We start from the raw sequence: 22888 nt of genomic DNA on the forward strand, positions 1-22888 counted from the left end.
GGAGGTGATAGAATCGAGAGGGGTGGTTTCACATCTACAGTTGCATATAAGTTCATTTAAAATTTGGTTTTGTTAGCCCAATGCATTTATATTGGTGTTATATCTAATATACCACATTTATGTGTAGTCTGTCTGACTGTCTCTGTCAACATCCTGGTCCGAGCCACCGTGTCACACCTGGATTCTCGAAGCAGCCTTCACCTGATACATTTCCTCTTGCCCTGTTACGGTTAAATGTTCACATTGCAGCCAGAGAACTTTTTGAATTTTAAGTCCAGTCTATAATATGCTACTTCTTAAAACCCTCTCATGGCTTCCAGTCTCATTCCTAATAAAAGCCAAAGTTCCCGTAGTGTCCTACAGAGCCACTTGTGTTTTCTTTCATCTAGATTATTCATATAACAATGTGGTAATGGGACAACCACATTGTATTTGGCTTCGTTTCAGAGATTCTTGATTAGGGTTTCCCTGCACTGGTGTATTGTCATTGATAGATCTACCACTGTTGGCTCCACATCTCATGCTTTGCTATTATTGATCTCTCCCACCTCCAGTCTCATCCCACTCAGTCTCTAGCTCTACCTGCTTCTTTTTGGAGAAAGCCCAATTTAGCCAGCCCACCTTTTCCTGGAGTTTTGTGGGAACACATTTTTCTTGCCCATTTTACTATATGTGCTTATTAGCTAGTGATTCATTTCTTCGGTAGATTGATTTTTGACAAGCATTTGTCTGCAGTTAGACTTCATCTTCCTAATCCAGGATTTGCTTTTCTGGCTACCAATCAATGGATGTTAGAGCATACAGATCTGCTTGAATATGAGAATGAGCAGAATGCTCTATTGCAGTAATTTTGCTGAGTCTCAGAAGTCATCCAATTTACATTCAAAGCCCACAGTGTCTTTTGTTCTGACCTTTTCACTTAATTGTGAATCATCGATGCATATATTTGAGAATTGATTATGCTACAATGATATTTTCCTAAGAATGATACAGCTGATGGCTATCTCTCCATATCTTGATCTCTAAGAGAAACTATCTTCTGTACCATGCATTTAGGTAATAGAATATACACTGCATTTTCTGATGCATAATCATTTCACTCATTCAATATTGTGTTCCTACTAGGTGCGGCAGACCGAACTCAAGATTCAGAGCTATTTTCAGGGTACCGTTAGTCATATGGCAACTTTGTGCTAAGTAGAAAAATGCACCCTTTCTCTTGGAAGACCTACTTCTGTGTCAGGTTGCATAGCTTGATGAACAGAGCATGGGTAACTTCAGACCTCCACTCCAATGGCTGGTCACTTTTGGGCAGTGAGCAACTGCAGCCCAGTCTATGATGATTGTAGAGCTAAAAGGCAAATTCTTTGCCCTCAAGGAGCTTTGGTACCAATTGGAAATTTTCTGAGGAGACAGATTTTGGTTTGATCTTCTTTATTCCAACCTAGACTTAGAGGAAAGGCTCCAACACATAGAAAGTTCTTGATAAATACTTACAGGAATGAAATGTACGATTCAGTAGAAATAACAGCATAGTATACTCTAGAAGTTAGCAAGTGGTTTCACCAGCTTTTATCTGGCTGTTGTACAACTTTTCACTTGGACTGAAAAGGGAATATAAAGAACAGAGGATGAGAGGGAGAGGTACAGGAAGGGAGGGAGGGAGGAACAAAGGTGCAAGTATACTTGATGCATTAAGTTGCAAATGGGTTTGTGTTGTCAATATTAAAATGCTATATAATTTCATTTGGAGAACACAGTAACTCTTTGATTGCTTTTCGAGATATAAATCCCCGTACATACCCTAATGAAATAGCATTCTTTGAAATATGGGTGATGATAAAGGTTCTTTGATTTCAGACATCTGTTCAGCTTCTTTTCACTTCTCTCTGTGGAGTAACAGTTGCTCTTGTTAGCAGAGATGTCACAGGATCCATTTGAATTTTACTGATACCTTTTTAACACTCCATCCAGCCAACTCTGGGTAGATCTTTGTCTATCAATTATGCAAAAAGAGATGTCATTTGGAGTAAAACCAATAACTTAAAACAGAGACAAACAGCTTCTAGTCCCTGACACCTCTTTAGTGAGACTAAGGACAGGTCTCTGAGTAGATTTATCACTTGTTTATCATCCTTTTATTACAATTGAAACACACTAGTATGCCAGAATGTTAGGGACTTCTGGTGGACATCGTACCTGTTCAACCCAGTTTTTCTCTAGGGGGCTGTGGCGGCTGTGTGAGTGCTCCTTGCAGACTTCCAATTACGGAAGGTGTAACTGAAGAGAGCACCAGCTGCTGTGCTCTGAAATCTATTGCCACGTTGTACAGAGGTCATGCTTCCCATGGTTGCTTTTAGCCAATGACAGACCATGGCAAGGATGCTAAGGCAGACCCATTCCTGGGGAGGGTGGAACTTCTCTGATGGGAAGCCTTGATTAAGGACTCTCTGGAGACCTTGTCAAACCTTCTTAGAGAACATGGTAGTCTAGAATGCTTCTACCAAACCTTTCTTTTCTCTCTATCCCTTGGGGTCAGACTTACATCATTGTCTGACAGGTTTGCCGGCATTCCCCATATCCCTCCTTATTTTCTCCCCCTAGATATTTCCCTAATAAATCCTTGCACATTTAATCTCATCTTGGCATCTGGTTCTTGGATAAACTGGACTAACACAGAACCCAACTCTTAATAACACATGCCCACAGTAATGTTTGAAAAAAAGGTATGGAGCAAATAGCCTTTGTTCTACCTCCAACTGTTGGCAAGTCATTGAGTAATAATCCCCATTTTCTTAGTTTAAACCCATTTTTTAATCTATTGTTTTTTACAGACTTAAATTCCAACTCTGAGTCATAGCTGTACTCTAGCAGACCACATCTATGCATGCCTGTTTGTTGGGTCATCTGTTCGCTGACTCTGTGTATGATGTCCTAAATTCACCACTCTGTGGTTTGAACTTCCTAACTGCAAATTATCACATGCTCTTAATCTTGTCTGTGACCTGGACTAGAATAAAACCCTATCTTGGCCTCAGGGCCCATAAAATTTCTACTCAATGGTAATCTTTGTTAAAGGAGCAATTAAAAATGTCCTTGATGTTTTAAAATGGAAACCCTCACTAAAATCATTATATATCAATTTTTAAATGCTGCTCATATTCCAGGCACTGTGCTAATCGATACACATTCATTATCTCTAACAATCCTATCAGGCAAGTATGACTATTGCACCATTTTACAGATAAAGAGCTTAGCAGAGGTTGCACACTAATGAGTGGTGGTGAACCAGGATGTGTGGCCTCTGAGTTTTTGCTCTTGATCTTAATTTGTGTATTGCATTGCTTCACAGTTAAAAGCTGTGTGGCTTTGAATAATCTACTTAGTTGTAGTAAGCCTACTATTTCACCTATGAAGCAAGAGGCTAATGATGGTACCCAGCCTTTACTGGGTTTCTGGTATTTTTGTCATTTTACATAATTATCTTAGTCTTCCTTACAGTCTTAGAAAGTTGGCATTATTATCAGCTACCTGTTGATGTGTAACACAATGCTGCAAAACTTAGTGGTATAAAGCAAGAAGTTTATTATTTCTTATGATTCTGTGGATGTGGAATCTCAGTGGTTCTTTTCCTGGTCTCACTGGGAATCATTCATGCAGTTGCTGTCATCTGATGGTTCCAATGACGCTGGTGTTTCCCAGAAAGTGTCAGTCACACATTTGGCATCTGAAGCCACTTGAGGCTCTTCGGTTCTTCTATCTGTGATCTTTTAACTTTCACTAGGCTGGACAGACCTTCACAGCATAATGGTCTCAGGAGTCCAAGACAGTGAAGGTGGAAACTGCACGGTATCTTAACACTTAGGATTTCTCTCTGTTGGTCAAGAGTAAGACACAAGGCCAGCCCTGATATGAGGGGCAGCAGTGTTGCATTCCAAAGTGGATATTCTTATATTCATTGGGAGGTCATTATTATTACAAACTTCATTTTAAAAATGAGGAAGCTAAAGGGAGAAGTCAATTAAAATGCAGATCTATATTATCTCCTTCCTGCTTCTCTTTCCACTCTGTCATGCTATCTGTAGTACCTTTTTCTCCACAGTGTTGGTGTTAGAATTGGATGAGATTGATGCTGGGGAGACACTCTGCAGACTTGACAGCTGTTCAGAGTTGGAGTCCTCTCAGGCATGTGTATTAAACAAGTTTTTATGGTAGCATATATTTGTTAAGTATAGGATGCTGTTCCAGGGCATGGAGTTATAACAAAATAAAAGGATTGAGGCTTGAATATGGATCCTCTGACTACCAATTCATTACTCATTTTACCTGTTAAGGGATGACAAATGCATAGCACTTGTGATGCCACTCCCTTTCCCCTATGTCCTTGGCAGATAGCACTAATTGATCCGAGTTAACACTGACGATGAAACCTACATAAAATACACAGTGGGGTAAAGGATAGTCTCTTTAATAAATGGTGTTGGGAAGACTGGATATTCACATGCAATAGAAGAAAAGTGGACCTGTATCTTCCACCACTCACAAAAATTAAAATGGGTTAAGGACTTGAATATAAGATCGGAAACAATTCCACTCCTAGAAGAAAACATAGGGAATAAACATCTTGATGTTGGTCTTGGAAATTATCTTTTGGATTTGACAACAAATGAAAAAATAAGCATGATGATATCTAACAAGCTTCTGCATGGCAAAGGAAATCCTGTTGAATGGGAGAAGATATTTGCAAAGCACCTATCTGATAAGGTGTTAATACCCAAAATATATAAAGAACCCACACAGCTCAGTAGCAAAAATCACAAGCAATCCATTTAAAAAATGGGCAGAGGGACACCTGGGTGGCTCAGTTGGTTAAGCCTTTACCTTCAGCTCAGGTCATGATCCCAGTGTACTGAGATCAAGCCCCACATCAGGCTCCCTGTTTAGTGGGGAGCCTGCTTCTCCCTCTAACTGCTTCCTNGTCTAGAATGCTTCTACCAAACCTTTCTTTTCTCTCTATCCCTTGGGGTCAGACTTGCATCATTGTCTGACAGGTTTGCCGGCATTCCCCATATCCCTCCTTATTTTCTCCCTCTAGATATTTCCCTAATAAATCCTTGCACATTTAATCTCATCTTGGCATCTGGTTCTTGGATAAACTGGACTAACACAGAACCCAACTCTTAATAACACATGCCCACAGTAATGTTTGAAAAAAAGGTATGGAGCAAATAGCCTTTGTTCTACCTCCAACTGTTGGCAAGTCATTGAGTAATAATCCCCATTTTCTTAGTTTAAACCCATTTTTTAATCTATTGTTTTTTACAGACTTAAATTCCAACTCTGAGTCATAGCTGTACTCTAGCAGACCACATCTATGCATGCCTGTTTGTTGGGTCATCTGTTCGCTGACTCTGTGTATGATGTCCTAAATTCACCGCTCTGTGGTTTGAACTTCCTAACTGCAAATTATCACATGCTCTTAATCTTGTCTGTGACCTGGACTAGAATAAAACCCTATCTTGGCCTCAGGGCCCATAAAATTTCTACTCAATGGTAATCTTTGTTAAAGGAGCAATTAAAAATGTCCTTGATGTTTTAAAATGGAAACCCTCACTAAAATCATTATATATCAATTTTTAAATGCTGCTCATATTCCAGGCACTGTGCTAATCGATACACATTCATTATCTCTAACAATCCTATCAGGCAAGTATGACTATTGCACCATTTTACAGATAAAGAGCTTAGCAGAGGTTGCACACTAATGAGTGGTGGTGAACCAGGATGTGTGGCCTCTGAGTTTTTGCTCTTGATCTTAATTTGTGTATTGCATTGCTTCACAGTTAAAAGCTGTGTGGCTTTGAATAATCTACTTAGTTGTAGTAAGCCTACTATTTCACCTATGAAGCAAGAGGCTAATGATGGTACCCAGCCTTTACTGGGTTTCTGGTATTTTTGTCATTTTACATAATTATCTTAGTCTTCCTTACAGTCTTAGAAAGTTGGCATTATTATCAGCTACCTGTTGATGTGTAACACAATGCTGCAAAACTTAGTGGTATAAAGCAAGAAGTTTATTATTTGTTATGATTCTGTGGATGTGGAATCTCAGTGGTTCTTTTCCTGGTCTCACTGGGAATCATTCATGCAGTTGCTGTCATCTGATGGTTCCAATGACGCTGGTGTTTCCCAGAAAGTGTCAGTCACACATTTGGCATCTGAAGCCACTTGAGGCTCTTCGGTTCTTCTATCTGTGATCTTTTAACTTTCACTAGGCTGGACAGACCTTCACAGCATAATGGTCTCAGGAGTCCAAGACAGTGAAGGTGGAAACTGCAAGGTATCTTAACACTTAGGATTTCTCTCTGTTGGTCAAGAGTAAGACACAAGGCCAGCCCTGATATGAGGGGCAGCAGTGTTGCATTCCAAAGTGGATATTCTTATATTCATTGGGAGGTCATTATTATTACAAACTTCATTTTAAAAATGAGGAAGCTAAAGGGAGAAGTCAATTAAAATGCAGATCTATATTATCTCCTTCCTGCTTCTCTTTCCACTCTGTCATGCTATCTGTAGTACCTTTTTCTCCACAGTGTTGGTGTTAGAATTGGATGAGATTGATGCTGGGGAGACACTCTGCAGACTTGACAGCTGTTCAGAGTTGGAGTCCTCTCAGGCATGTGTATTAAACAAGTTTTTATGGTAGCATATATTTGTTAAGTATAGGATGCTGTTCCAGGGCATGGAGTTATAACAAAATAAAAGGATTGAGGCTTGAATATGGATCCTCTGACTACCAATTCATTACTCATTTTACCTGTTAAGGGATGACAAATGCATAGCACTTGTGATGCCACTCCCTTTCCCCTATGTCCTTGGCAGATAGCACTAATTGATCCGAGTTAACACTGACGATGAAACCTACATAAAATACACAGTGGGGTAAAGGATAGTCTCTTTAATAAATGGTGTTGGGAAGACTGGATATTCACATGCAATAGAAGAAAAGTGGACCTGTATCTTCCACCACTCACAAAAATTAAAATGGGTTAAGGACTTGAATATAAGATCGGAAACAATTCCACTCCTAGAAGAAAACATAGGGAATAAACATCTTGATGTTGGTCTTGGAAATTATCTTTTGGATTTGACAACAAATGAAAAAATAAGCATGATGATATCTAACAAGCTTCTGCATGGCAAAGGAAATCCTGTTGAATGGGAGAAGATATTTGCAAAGCACCTATCTGATAAGGTGTTAATACCCAAAATATATAAAGAACCCACACAGCTCAGTAGCAAAAATCACAAGCAATCCATTTAAAAAATGGGCAGAGGGACACCTGGGTGGCTCAGTTGGTTAAGCCTTTACCTTCAGCTCAGGTCATGATCCCAGTGTACTGAGATCAAGCCCCACATCAGGCTCCCTGTTTAGTGGGGAGCCTGCTTCTCCCTCTAACTGCTTCCTCTGCTTGTTCTCTCTCTCTCTAATAAATAAATAAATCTTTAAAAAAAATGGGCAGAGCAGTTTAGACCTTTTTCTAAAGAAAACATGCAAATGGCCAACAGGTACAAGAAAAGGTGGTCAACATCAATAATCAGGGAAATGCAAATCAAAACTACAATGAACTGTCACTTCACACCTGTTAGAATATCTGTCATGAGAAAGAAGTAACAAGTGTTGGTGAGGCTGTGAACAAAAGAGGACCTTGGTGTACCATTGCTGCAAATCTGAATTGGCACAGCCTCTATGGAAAACAGTAAGGAGGTTCCTCAAAAAATTAAAAATAGAATTACCCTATGATCCAGCAATCCCACTTCTAGGTATATAACCAAAGGAAATGAAATCACTACCTCAGAGATATCTACACTCCTGTGTTTATTACAGCATTATTCACAGTAGCCAAGATATGGAAACAACCTATGTGCCTATTGGTGCATGAATGATTTGGGTATTAACACCTTATCAGATAGGTGCTTTGCAAATATCTTCTCCCATTCAACAGGATTTCCGTTGCCATGCAGAAGCTTGTTAGATATCATCATGCTTATTTTTTCATTTGTTGTCAAATGAACATGTGAAGATGTGGTATGTCTCTCATGCACACACACACACACACGATGGAATATTATTCAGCCATGAGAAAGGAAATACTGCTATTTTTGATAACATGGTTGGACTCTGAGTATATTATGCCAAGTGAAATAAGCCAGATAGAAAAAGATGAATATTGCATGTTATCGCTTATCTGTGGAACCCCCCCCCCCCAAATTAAACTCTGAAACTGAGAGTAGAAGACTGATTGCCAGGGCTTGGGGTTGTGGGGGAAATAGGGAGAGGTTGGTAAAAGAGTATAAGCTCTCAGCTATAAGATGAATCAAGTCAGAAGATCTAATGTACAGGGGCGCCTGGGTGGCTCAGTCGGTTAAGCGGCTGCCTTCGGCTCAGGTCATGATCCCAGGGTCCTGGGATCGAGTCCCGCATCAGGCTTCTTGCTCAGCAGGGAGCCTGCTTCTCCCTCTCCCTCTGCCTGCCGCTCCCAGGGTTGTGCTGTCTCTCTCTCTCTCTCGTAGCTCGCTCTCATAGCTCACTCTGTGTGTCAAATAAAATCTTCAAAAAAAATCTAACGTACAGCATGGTGACTATAGTTGATTATACTGTATTGTATGATTGAAATTTGCTAAGTGAGTAGAATTTAAATGTTGTCACCAAAGTATATATAGGAGGGTGATGGGATGTGTTAATTAACTAGATAGGAGGAATCCTTTCACAATATATACATGTGTCAAATCATCACAGTATGCACTTTCAGTGTCTTCTAATTTTGTTAATTAAACGTCAATAAAGCTGGGGGAAAATGATACCAATTTGAAGTCCCTACACTGAATCATATCTATATCTATATATTTTTTTTCAGATAACTTAGTAGAAGTTACTGGTCATTTTCTTAGTAGAGGGTAAAACTGTACCCTGCAAAACTCAGGCTCCTAAAATATATGGCACTTTGCAGTCGAAAGAACTCTTCTTTCCCAAATTAAATATTTCTTGGCCTGGTGAACTGGACTAGGCAGTATTCAGGGTTTCTTGACCACTATCCTACACATCCTTTTCAGATTACACCTTCTTTTCCTCAGCTCTCTCACTCTTACCATTTCCTCTCTTTTCTCCTATTTCCATCTTTCTCTGTCTCTCTCAAAGGCAGGATTAGCACATCTTGCATTTAGAAATTAAATCCTGCAGAGTGCACTATTATACTGCGAATAATGATTGCACCCAGGTTGCAGTAAAATTGCCGTTTGGAATAAGAAGTTTAATGCTCTGCACATCTGTAATAAATAAATCAAAAGAAACTTGTTGATTTTGTTCCATGATTCCTGCTACAAATACTAATTTTGATCAAAGCAGTTGCTTAATGTCTTCTTTCCAGCAAATACCTTAGTGCAATCATGAATGCAGGCGTTAGAAAGATGTCGGTTGTTTTTCACAGTGTAAAGGAAAAACGTTGTCATTGAGTTCTGGAGATCTGTTTGTATACAGTGCCTCTTCACAGAATTCAAGGATGCTGAGATTATAAAGATGTTTGAAAGAAAAATAAAATTCTCATTGGTCAGAGGTGTACTCAGACAAAATGGATCACACATGTGATTATTTATGTGATAAACTGAATGAAGCTAATCGTGCAGTCTTAATTAGGTCATATCCATATTTACTCTGATTTTTTTTGTCCAAGCGAAGACTAAAATTTACCTTTCTTACCAGTTTTTTTTTAAAGATTTTTTATTTATTTATTTATTCGACAGAGATAGAGACAGCCAGCGAGAGAGGGAACACAAGCAGGGGGAGTGGGAGAGGAAGAAGCAGGCTCCCAGTGGAGCAGGGAGCCTGATGTGGGGCTCGATCCCAGAATGCCGGGATCACGCCCTGAGCCGAAGGCAGATGCTTAACGGCTGAGCCACCCAGGCGCCCCCTTACCAGTGTTTTAAAATTGTAGAAATAGGAGTGAATTTCGGGGGTCATTTAATCTATTCCGTGTCTCCAGAACACCATGATCTACACTAAAAAAATAAATAAAATTATTAAGCTTTTGTCAGATATCAGACCCTGGTAATTGTGGAGGCCTTTCAGGATGAATACAATACAGTGCCAATTATTATGAGTTACACCGTATACCGTACAGGTCAGATGGGTATTTCTACTTTTAAGCATCTTTAAGGGAAAGAAATTCCATGACCTCTTCACATTATCCAGATGTTCCCAGCAAACAATTCTACTTCACTTATATTTCTGTGCATCTGTAATTATTATAAAGGGATTAGCGGGGGAAAGAAACCCTTAGCTCTCAGCTTCTGCGCAAAGAAATTAATTGTTATTTCCCTCTGCAACCAAGGAAAAGAGTTCATTGAACTAATGAAAAGAATCAAAATGCATTTGTTGCACACTTTCTTAGAATAAAACCTATTTGGCATAAATTCAATTAGTCATTTATTTGAGGGAAATTCATCTCCATCTGAGGCAGTAGAACTGGCCATGTCAGCGGGATCAGTTACTGGGAGTCTCCTTACTGTTATGTTCCACCTATAATTATTTTTATTTTTTCAATCCAAGTAGGTTTTAACACACAATAGTCATTATATACTTCTACAGGTATTTGTTTCCCTTTTTTTCCCCCCCGAAAGATCTTAGTATATTGTATGCTCTAGAATAAACATTTGTATGATTTCACTTAGTCTAAATGACACACTCACAAATCCATTGGGATACTTTAAGCAGTGAATGTGATGGATATTGCAAAGTGAAATGTGAAGAGAACAAGGTAGGGTCTAATTGTTCAGTATACAGAATGATCAGGGAATGCTGCCCAGTGGTCAGTTCTGTGAAAGGACATTGGGTCAGAGAATGGAAACAATCATATATTTTGTAAATTTCAAAGTAACTGAGAAGTTGCTTCAAAGAAACGTATGTCTCTAGAGTTTTCAACCAGTATAATGCACAAGGACAAATACAGGGTCACAAAAGATCTCATGTATTCTCAATTAAAGCATGAAATCAGATGACTATAGCAAGGTGAGTCAAAATTGTCTCTGTCTTACATGGGTAATACGAGTCCCCCAAGTCCCTATAGTTCTGTCATCTTTAAGATATTTGAGATCACAGGAGAGCCTGCCTGTCACATGTGGGCTCCACCATTCAGTGCGCCTGCTTTCTCCAAGACTGATCAGACTACACATGCACAGGGCTTTCTCTGCTACCATCAGTGCCTTTGATCAGCTCTACTGATCTGCTTAAATAAATGTCCCCTTCATTGTTGGCAAAAGCAACAGACTCACCCACCATTGAGAGGTGGTGATGTACAGATAAATTCAAATATCAATGTGTAGTCTGATACACGTGACCCAGCCCGCGTAAAAGTGTATCTTTATTTTCTAGAGGTGGGAAGCTTTTTTTTTTCTTCTCGTTTTTCTTCTGCAGCATCTGTTGGCTTACTCTTGGCATCCTTTGTAATGCACCTGCGTAGGAAATGACAAATTGAGTAGGGAAGGGGAAAGGTAGAGAGGAATAGAGAAGATGTGGGGAGGTGTTCAAAATTTTATCAAGTTATGAATGCCAGCATTTCACTTCTTTATACAAAAAAGTACTATGGATGCATGTGTGAATGTGTCTGTGTATATTGTCTCTGATTCACTTGTCCTAATTAGGTAAACACAAGATTATTTTTTAATTTGCGTATTGCAGCCAAAGGCATAGTTGATGTTTAATGTGCAGGCTCAGTTCTGTGTGAGTTCCTGTGTCCCTCTTTCTTCTTGCTCTCTGAGGTGAACACCCATTATTCTGGAAGAATAGCTCCTTGGGGAGCAGTCTTAGTCTCTGTCTTCTGTGTTCTTTCAGTAGCTTTGAATACTCTCAAATTGGTGCCTCTTTTAGGGCTTTATATAGGGATCCAGGAGCTTCTGTTGAGTTCTGTAGGGATATACCACATAAAAACCAGGTAGGTGCCCTTTCCAGGGTCTTCTCTTGGCCACTAAGTTGGTCTGATTGCCTTGGGTGCCGCATATTGGGAGTCCTTTGATAGTTTGGCAGCAAATTAAGGATGCAGGAGAGGTGATGGTGAGAAAGAGAAGGGTAACATTCTTGGCTCCTATCTAAAGAAAAGGAGCTAATCCAGCTTTTTGCACTATACCTTTCCCCTTGAAGGCTGTCTTAGATATTAATTAACCTAATCTGTACGAAAATTTTGGGCATGGGGACAGGTAGGAGGATACAGGGCAAACAGCATGATTTGCTTTTACAGGTGGTAAGTGAGCTTGCAACATGATTTAGTGTCAGTCAGACTTGGATTTATTTATTTTCTATTTTTTAAAGATTTTATTTATTTGGCAGAGACACAGTGTGAGAGAGGGAGCACAAGCAGGGGGAGTGGGTGAGGGAGAAGCAGGCTTCCCGCTGAACAGGGAGCCTGATGCAGGGCTCAATCGATCCCAGGACCCCAGGATCATGACCTGAGCTGAAGGCAGACGGTTAATGACTGAGCCGCCCAGGCGCCCCCAGACTTGGATTTAAATCCTAGCTTATTCTTTGGTTCCTTGGGCTACTTACCTTTATTTTTCAGTGCCAGGAATTCTCTTGCTACATTCTTCTAGATGATGGTTACTCAACCATTGGATCTCAGCTTGAACACTACCTCTTCTGAGATACCTTCTGTGAGCCCCTGGTCTAGGTTAAGTCTTCCCCCTCCAGTTACAGGCCTCCCTTAGCACCCTTTAGTAACATGCGTAATTCTTAAATGAGGGGAAAAGATTTTACTCTTTTTCGTCACTGTATCTTCAGCATATAACAGAGCACCCCTTAAATTATAATTCTTTTTAATGAAGAGCTTAGTCTTAGAGAACTTGAGTTTCTTCACCTATGAAATGGGTATAATGATGCCATTGCTGAGAGATTGAGCAGAGTAACGTGTAAAGTGCTAACATGGTCCTTAGCCAGCAGGGAGAACAAATTTAAACTTACTGAATATCATTCTAAGATGCAGCCTCCTCAACCCCAGTTTTAATACCTTTGAACTTAGAATACATCTGTTAATTGAGAGAATGTCATAGGTGAATATTTTACATTTTTTTGGTAATGGTACATAAAATGTACATCTTAGCTTTAATAAAATGTGGTTCCCATACTAAATGGTTGTAAGCACTGACACTTCTTAAATTTTTCCTTTTTTATAGGGGTAGGTAGTATCTGTGTTTTAAGCACTCAGTAAAATAACTGTAAAATAAAGGAGAACCTAAAAATTAATAAATAATGTGAATGTGTAGCATGCGTATTAGAATATGCCATCTTAATCTTCATAGCGACCTCATGACCCAATTCTACAGATCAGGGAAGCGGCACAAAGAAGTTTGGTAGACATGGCATTTGCTGTAAGAGTCAAATCTTTACTGCTCAAGAGAGGGTCTTAGAAGCCTGAAGCTGATAAAGTGGTAAAAATAAATGGGTATAAATATACACAAACAGTTGAAGTCTATATTCATAAAATACTACAAACAGGGGAGCCTGGGTGGCTCAGTCAGTTAAGTGTCTGCCTTCAGCTGAGGTCATGATTCCAGTGTCCTGGGATGGAGCCCTGAGTTGGGCTCCCTGCTTGGCAGGGAGTCTGCTTCTCCCACTTCCTCTGTCCCTCCCTCCCTCTCTCTCAAGTAGATAAATCTTAAAAAAAAATGAACAAAATTGGAATATCAACAAACTGGTGAAAAATAGCATTGCGCTTTTTGGTAATATATTTTGTAAAGGAGTAACAGTACATTTTAATGTTTGATTTGTATTAAAGCAATGCTAAGTTCTGTTTCTTTTTCATATTTAGAAAATAAAAGAACCAACCTCTCATGATTAGAGTTTAATATCCTATTAAATGAATTAAATCCTGCTCGTTCTAGAAATTATTCAGGGAGACCTAAAATACAGAAAGCTAACATATTAGAGGAGTCTAAGGTTATTAAATGAAACCAGGAATTTTAAAAAATGCAGACCATAAAATATTATATCCTTGTAAATGGGTCATGAAAGGTCTTCTCAAAATATTTACATCATTACAGCAATGACTTTCAGAAAGCTCATTCCTACACAGTCCCTGTATATAGCTGAGAGCATCTCAACACAATTCTCTACCTGTACTTCTATATCGTATCAAAATGAATATGAAAATTCATCTTGATACAAGGTAAACAAAGTCAGTAATAATTGTAAACAAAACCATTTACAGAGTGTAATGGATAAGAAAAATCCTTATTTCACAATTGTAATAAAGAAGATTAAAAACCCAGCAATAATCTTAACCCAGACTACATGGCATCTATATGAAGAAAATCTATAGATGCTTCTGAGAGACATTAAAAAAAGACTCAACTCTGGGAAGTCCACCTAAATTAATAGATTGGAACATGATAAAGTTGTAACATCATATGTATATAAGTTCTCTTATATAAAAATTCAACTTTTTCTTATATATTAAAGATATATTTTTTTGTTGACTAAGTGATTTGAAAGTTAAACTGAAGAATATATAGTCACAGAGGGAGTTAAGATGGCGGAGGAGTAGGCGACCCCTTTTTCAGCCGGTCCCCTGAGTTGAGCTGGATAGGTACCAGACCAGCAGGAACATCCACGGAATCAGCCTGAGATGCAGGAAGATACATCTGGATCTCTGCAAATGAACATCTCCAGTGCTGAGTATTGAGGTATGAAGCGGTGAGCCGTGAAACCGCGCACAGATATCGGAAGATAAACGGAAGGGGGAGGGAGCTGCCTGGAAGCAGTAGCCACCTGCAAGGGGGAGCGGGCTGACTCACGGACTGGCACCCCAAGAGAGCAGACTGAGACCTTGAGCCGGGAACGCGCGCCACCAGACTGAAACAGAGCTCCGGTGTGCTCACTGGATCCAGACCGTGACTGGGAGTTCCAGGAGCGCGGGGGCGGCTGGCAGCTGGCAGTGTTAGAAACACAAAGGACAGAGACGTGCTGGCCCTGGAAGTGAGGGCTGGAACGCCAGGTGTGGGGCACGCATTCTGGGATGCTGCAGGGTTGAGCAGCACCAACAAAAACAGAGTTAAAGTGGCGAGAACATCAGTGGAGAACAGTCCACGATCCCTCTGTTCTGAGAAAGAGGCTGAGATTCGGCCACTGCTGCTCTGACTCTCAGAGGAGGCACAGCAAATCACCAGGGAAAGCCGCCAGAGAACAAAAGCCTGGAAACACCGGCTCACAGGGTGCCCATTCACATCCCGCCTCGCAGGAGACACGGAAACCCTACCCAAACAGGGTAGCCTGAGTATTGGCGTGGCAGGCCTCTCCCACAGAAGGCAGGCTGAAAAATCAAGAAGCCCACATCCCTAAGTCCCTCATCGGGCTCCTCCGCTGGGAGCCTGCTTCTTCCTCTCCAACTCCCCTGCTTGTGTTCCCTCTCTCGCCGGTTGGCTCTCTGCCACATAAATAAATAAAATCTTTAAAGAAGAAGCCCACATCCCTAAGATCCCTATAAAACAAGGGCACACGGCCTGGGTCCTGGGCAATAATTTGGGCTCTGGACAACCCAGCAACCTCTCCTCATCAGAATGACAAGAAGGAGAAGTCCCCCCCAGCAAAGAAAAGACAATGAGTCTGTGGCCTCTGCCACAGAACTAATGGATATGGATATAACCAAATTATCAGAAAGGGAATTCAGAGTAACAATGGTCAAGATACAGTGTAGACTTGAAAAAAGTATTAATGAAAATATTAATGAGAATATAGAATCTCTAAGGGCAAAAATGAGAGCGAATCTGGCAGAAATTAAAAATTCTATGAGCCAAATGCAGTCAAAACTAGATGCTCTGACGGCCAGGGTGAATGAGGCAGAGGGACGTATTAGCGAATTGGAGGATGGGTTAGTAGAAGAGAAAACTAAAATAGAATCGGCCCTCAAAAAATCCACGCTCAGGAATGTAGGTTACAGGAGATTACTGACTCAATGAAACGTTCCAATGTCAGAATCATCGGCATCCCCGATGGGGTGGAGAAAAACAGAGGTCTAGAAGAGATATTTGAACAAATTGTAGCTGAAAACTTCCCTAATCTAGCGAGGGAAACAAACGTTCGTGTCCAAGAGGCAGAGAGGAACCCTCCCAAGCTCAACCACGACAAACCTACGCCACGTCACGTCATAGTGCAATTCGCAAATATTAGATCCAAGGATACAGTATTGAAAGCGGCCAGGCAAAGAAATTTCTCACTTACCAAGGCAAAGGTATCAGAATTACGTCAGACCTGTCTGCACAGACCTGGAATGAGAGAAAGGGTTGGGGGGACATTTTTAAAGGTCTTTCAGAGGAAAACATGCAGCCAAGGATCCTTTATCCAGCAAGGCTGTCATTCAGATTTGATGGAGAAATAAAGACCTTCCAGATTCACCAGTCATTAACCAATTTCGTAACCACGAAACCAGACCTACAGGAGATATTAAGGGGGTTTCTATAAAGGTAAAAAGGCCCCAAGAGTGATACAGAACAGAAAGTCACAATCTATAGAAACAAAGACTTTACTGGCAATATGGCATCATTAAAATCATATCTCTCAATAATCAGTCTCAATGTAAATGGCCTAAATGCTCCCTTGAAACGCCACAGGGTTGCAGATTGGATAAAAAGACATGACCCATCCATTTGCTGTCTACAAGAGACTCATTTTGAAACTAAAGATACGTTCAGACTGAAAGTAGAGGGATGGAATACCATCTTTCATGCCAATGGACCTCAAAAGAAAGCTGGAGTAGCAATTCTCATATCAGATATGTTGGATTTTAAACTAAAGATTATAGTTAGAGATGCAGAAGGGCACTATATCATTCTTAAAGGATGTATCCAGCAAGTGGATATGACAATTATAAATATATATGCCCCCAACAAAGGAGCAACAAGATACACAAGCCAACTCTTAACTACAATAAAGAGACATATAGATAAAAATACGTTAATAGTAGGGGACCTCAACACTCCACTATCAGCAATAGATCACCTAAGCAAGAAATCAGCAAAGAAACAAGAGCTTCTAATGCCATACTCGACGAGTTGGATCTCATAGATATATATAGAACACTACACCCCAGAACCATAGAATACTCGTTCTATTCTAATGCCCATGGAACATTCTCAAGAACAGACCATGTTCTGGGTCACAAAACAGGTCTGAACTGATGCCATAAGACTGAAATTATTCCCTGCATATTCTCAGACCCCAATGCTCTGACATTGGAACTCAACCACAAGGAAAAATTTGGAAGAAACTCAAACACTTGGAGACTAAGAACCATCCTGCTCAAGAATGACTCGATAAACCAGGAAATCAAAAAGCAATTTAAACAATTTATGGAGACCAACGAGAATGAAAACACAATGGTCCAAAACCTATGGGATACTTCAAAGGCAGTCCTAAGGGGGAAATACATAGCCATCCAAGCCTCACTCAAAAGAATAGAAAAATCTAAAATGCAGTTTCTATATTCTCACCTCAAGAAGCTGGAACAGCAACAGAAGGACAGGCCTAATCCATGCACGAGGAAGCAGTTGACCAAGATTAGAGCAGAAATCAATGAATTAGAGACCAGAACCACAGTAGAGCAGATCAACAGGACTAGAAGCTGGTTCTTTGAGAGAATCCATAAAATTGATAGACCACTGGCAAAACTTGTCCAAAAACAAAGAGAAAGGACTGAGATTATTAAAATTATGACTGAAAAGGGAGAGGTCACGACCAGCACCATTGAAATTGCAAGGATTATTAGAAACTTTTATCAACAGCTATATGCCAAAAAACTAAACAATCTGGAAGAGATGGAGGCCTTCCTGGAAACCTATAAACTACCAAGACTGAAACAGGAAGAAATAGATTTCTTAAATAGGCCAATTAACTATGAAGAAATTGAGTCAGTGATAAACAACCTTCCAAATAATAAAACTCCAGGCCCAGACGGTTTTCCTGGGGAATTCTACCAAACATTCAAAGAAGAAATAATACCTATTCTCCTAAAGCTATTTCAAAAAATAGAAACAGAAGGAAAGCTACCAAACTCATTCTATGAGGCTAATATTACCTTGATCCCCAAACCAGGCAAAGACCCCCTCAAAAAGGAGAATTACAGACCGATTTCTCTAATGAATATGGATGCCAAAATCCTCAACAAGATCCTTGCTAATAGAATCCAACAGTACATTAANACAATCTGGAAGAGATGGAGACCTTCCTGGAAACCTATAAACTACCAAGACTTAAACAGGAAGAAATTGATTTTTTTAAACAGGCCAAATAATTATGAAGAAATTGAGTCAGTGATAACCTTCCAAAAAACAAAACTCCAGGCCCGGACAGACGGTTTTCCTGGGGAATTCTACCAAACATTCAAAGAAGAAATAATACCTATTCTCCTAAAGCTATTTCAAAAAATAGAAACAGAAGGAAAGCTACCAAACTCATTCTATGAGGCTAATATTACCTTGATCCCCAAACCAGGCAAAGACCCCCTCAAAAAGGAGAATTACAGACCGATTTCTCTAATGAATATGGATGCCAAAATCCTCAACAAGATCCTTGCTAATAGAATCCAACAGTACATTAAAAGGATTATCCATCATGACCAAGTGGGATTCATACCTGGGATGCAAGCATGGTTCAACACTCGCAAATCAATCAATGTGATACATCATATCAACAAGAAAAGACTCAAGAACCATATGATCCTCTCAATTGATGCAGAAAAAGCATTTGACAAAATACAGCATCCTTTCCTGATTAAAACCCTTCAGAGTGTAGGAATAGAGGGTACATTTCTCAATCTCATAAAAGCCATCTATGAAAAGCCTACTGCAAGCATTATTCTCAATGGGGAAAAGCTGGAAGCCTTTCCCTTAAGATCAGGAACACGACAAGGATGCCCACTCTCGCCACTATTATTCAACATAGTACTAGAAGTCCTTGCAACAGCAATCAGAAGACAAAAAGGGATCAAAGGTATCCAAATCGGCAAAGAAGAAGTCAAACTGTCTCTCTTTGCAGATGACATGATACTCTATATGGAAAACCCAAAGGAATCCACTCCCAAACTATTAGAAGTTATAGAACAATTCAGTAAGGTGGCAGGATACAAAATCAATGCCCANCAGAAAGGGATAAAGAAAGGGGGGATAATTAGAAGGGGGAATGAAGAATGAGAGACTATGGACTCTGAGACAAACTGAGGGCTTCAGAGGGGAGGGGGTTGGGGGAATGGGATAGACTGGTGATGGGTAGTAAGGAGGGCACGTATAGCATGGTGTACTCGGTGTTATATGCAAGTAATGAATCATCGAACTTTACATCAGAAACCAGGGATGTACTGTACGGTGACTAACCTAATATTATAAAAAAAACATTAAAAAATAAAGAATATATAGTCACTCTCGGGAGAGGATTTTATCAACCTAAAGGTGATAAAGCATTAAAGATCAATTAATATAAATAAAATATTTAAAACAGATACACATAAAACATTAATAAAATGAGGATATCAATAAGTAGGAGAAAATATGCCAAAAATATAACTGTGATACATTGTAAACATGGGCATTAAAGAACAGGGAAGTTGAAGGATTACGTATGCACCAGTTTCAGTCTCTCATTGATTGAGGGTTGCCCTTGGAAGGCTTGAATCCATGAAAGAGCTCTGCAAGCTCTCATGAACCTGAAGAGAGTCTTCAGCAGAAAAATGCTAATCATCAAGTTGGGAAGCTGTCCATACCACAGTGGGTGAACAACTCAGGGTGGAGGTGATGTGGGGCAGAGAAAAATCAGTATTTGCTATGAGCAAGAAATGTCTTGATAAAATTCAGTGAAAAATACTAGAGAAAAAGTTATAGATGGAGAACCATCACCATTGTGTAAAAACAAAAAAAATACAAAACACTGGGTAAAGATTGGAAGGAACAGAGCAAAACATTAAAAATGATTATCTTAGATTGTAGGACTATCACAGTGTTCATAATCATTGTTATAATAGAAATAAGAGTTGTCATAATGATTGTTGTTACTTTTGTTTAGAACTTGGGTTGGCAAACTACCACTCAAGCTGTTTTTGCAAAAAAAAAAAAAGTTTTATTGGACAAATAGCCACACCTATTCATTTATGTATTTGCTACAACTGAAGAATTGAGTCTTTGCAACAGAGATTAAAAACCTAATATATTTATTGTCTGGCTTTTTTTTTTTTTTTTTTAGATTCATCTATCTACTTAGAGCGTGGAAAGGGGCAGGGGTGGAAGGAGAGAAAGAGGGCAGACTGTCTGCTGAGCAGGGAGCCAGATTGGGGGGGTTCCATCCCAGGACGCCAGATCACGATCTGAGCCGAAGTCCAATGTTCAACTGACTTAGCCATCCAAGGATCCCTATTGTCTGGCTTTTTGTAGAAAAGCTTTGCTAGTCCCTGCTTTAGAACGGTTTACTGAACTACTAAAACAAACTGACCACAATTTGAGGACATACTTAGAAGTATTTGGGGTTGGGGGGAAGGCCAGTAGAGCACTGTATTAATGTAATGCACATATGGCATATTTAGATAGATACACTAATCACAATATGTTCTTAGATAACAATGAAATTCAACTTTTTAATCCTATATTTTGATTCCTCACCTTTTAGAGCACAGACTGGGAAACTTTGAGAACATCAACCATTCTCAAAACATTTCAATCAGTGTTTGTTTCAGATCAATACTATCTTGAAATTATGTGAAGACAACGAGGTGGCCAAGGAGAAAATTGATTCTCAAAATTGGGTTTGAAAGCTTGAATTAAAGGGTTTCATTAAGAAAAATGGACCCTTAAATACTCAATAAAAGGGAGCAGGTCTCCTTTGAGAATGTATATATAATTCCAGAACTGAGGCAGAAAAAGTACAAGGTTAGCCTAGGAATGTTTTGGTGCCTAAAAATAAGGAAGTGTTCAAAAAGTATTGAACATGTGAAATGGATGCAAAAGCTGAATTTAATGAGTCTCCCAGTGGCCAAATTTGGGACAATTTGAGCATGAAAAACGATGATAATGGAGTACAATATGATTAAAATATATGAACCACAATAACAAAAAATGGGGGAGGGGAATTGAAATTCTTTCTTTATGGAAGAATGTCAGTTAATATATGTGGAAGACATGATAGTGTCAGGTGGTACCAAAATGATTATTATTCTATCTATTAATTCAGGTAAGACTCATCAAGGATGCTAAAATTACTTGGTAAAAGATTGTTAGGGAACAGGATATTTCATGGTCTCAAAATATCACCCAACTGAGTGCTTCTTAAATGACAAGGAAAGTATACTTTCCTAATGAAAAGATCTGGCAGATACCACCTTAGTCAAATAGTCAAACTTAGCCCCCATTAGCAGAACAAATTGACGGTGTATGCCTTCTAATGTGATTCAGAGGAAATTATATGACTTAGGTAGTATTTTTGCCAAAAAATGTTTAATCTGAGTTTAATCATGAAGCGATCAGACAAATTCAAGGTATGGGACAGTCCAATAGTCAAGCAACCTAAACTATTAAAAATGTCAGTAACATGAAAGATTTTTCTTCATTAAAAGATTCTTTTGGTTTATGGGGAAATGGAAATATATAATCAAATGTAATATATGAACCTTAATTAGATTCTGGACTGGGTGGGGGAAAACAGATATAAAGGACATTTGGGAAAATTTGAATATGGATTATACATTATATAACATTATTGAATCCATATTAAATTTCTTGACTTTGAAATGACCATGTGGTCATATTCCTGTTTATGGGAGATACATGCTAAGGTATTTAGCGGTGAAGTGTTAGGTGTGCTCTGTACTACACATAGTTCAGAAAAGAGGGGGGTAGTGGGAAAATGTAGCAGAAAAGCTAATACTCCAAATTTTTATTTAAATTCCTTATTTAAGTTGTGTTTGTTTTGTTTTCTAATATTGTTGTCATAAACACGTATCACAGAACTACCATGTTTAAGGAACTTTGTTGGGTATTAAATCACAAAGAGGCATAAAACATGGGATCCAGTTTTCCAGAAGGCATCTATTTGCATGGCAAATATTTCCCAAATAGTGTATGTTAGATGATAAGTTGGTATCTCTAGCAAGAGGTATGGAAAGAGTTCAGGGGGGGAAGAAATTTCCTGGGCTGAACTAATTTGGTAGACTACAGGTAGTAGGTGATCCTAAGGGACTAACTGCTACTTGTTAGGCTGGAAAACTCCAACTAAAAACTTACACTCACCTTCATGCTGAAATCTCTAAAATTCAGATTCTGATGAGCTCGCCTTACAAAATCCCAAATACATTGCTCTATTCCTAAAATTTTCTAACACACTTCCCGTGATCAACTAAAGAAAGAAAAAAGTAAAGACAGTCTTCTAATCATTTGACGTCTGGAAAGTTCTTACAAATGGACTTACTTCCCAACTGGTAAGAGATACATAGCATGTTGTTCTGACGTCTTGTTGGATCTCAGCAACATTCCCTCCCTTCTGTGCTTTCCCCTTCCCAAGAGGCTAGAGACCTACAGACTACATTTCTCAGAATCCCTTGCCCGCTGGTTTCTGGTTAGGTTCTTCCAATGGGTGACACGGAAGGGATAGCGGAAAGCAGGAAAAAAGGAAGATGCCAGATTCCAGTTTTTGGTGATTCCTCAGCAGGAGAATGAGCTCTTAGGTCCTGCTCGGATGAAGGGTTCTATGGAGTGCAGTGGCAGCAGACAACAGCAACATCAGCAACGTGGTGTCTGCCTGCCCTGGCTCTGGTCGAGGCAGCATGGCTCTTGTGGGCTCAGGCTCTGAGAGTGTCAGTGATGGCAATAGGGA

The sequence above is a fragment of the Ailuropoda melanoleuca genome, chromosome 13 (assembly GCF_002007445.2).
Source record: "Ailuropoda melanoleuca isolate Jingjing chromosome 13, ASM200744v2, whole genome shotgun sequence".
Taxonomy (NCBI): Eukaryota; Metazoa; Chordata; class Mammalia; order Carnivora; family Ursidae; genus Ailuropoda; species Ailuropoda melanoleuca.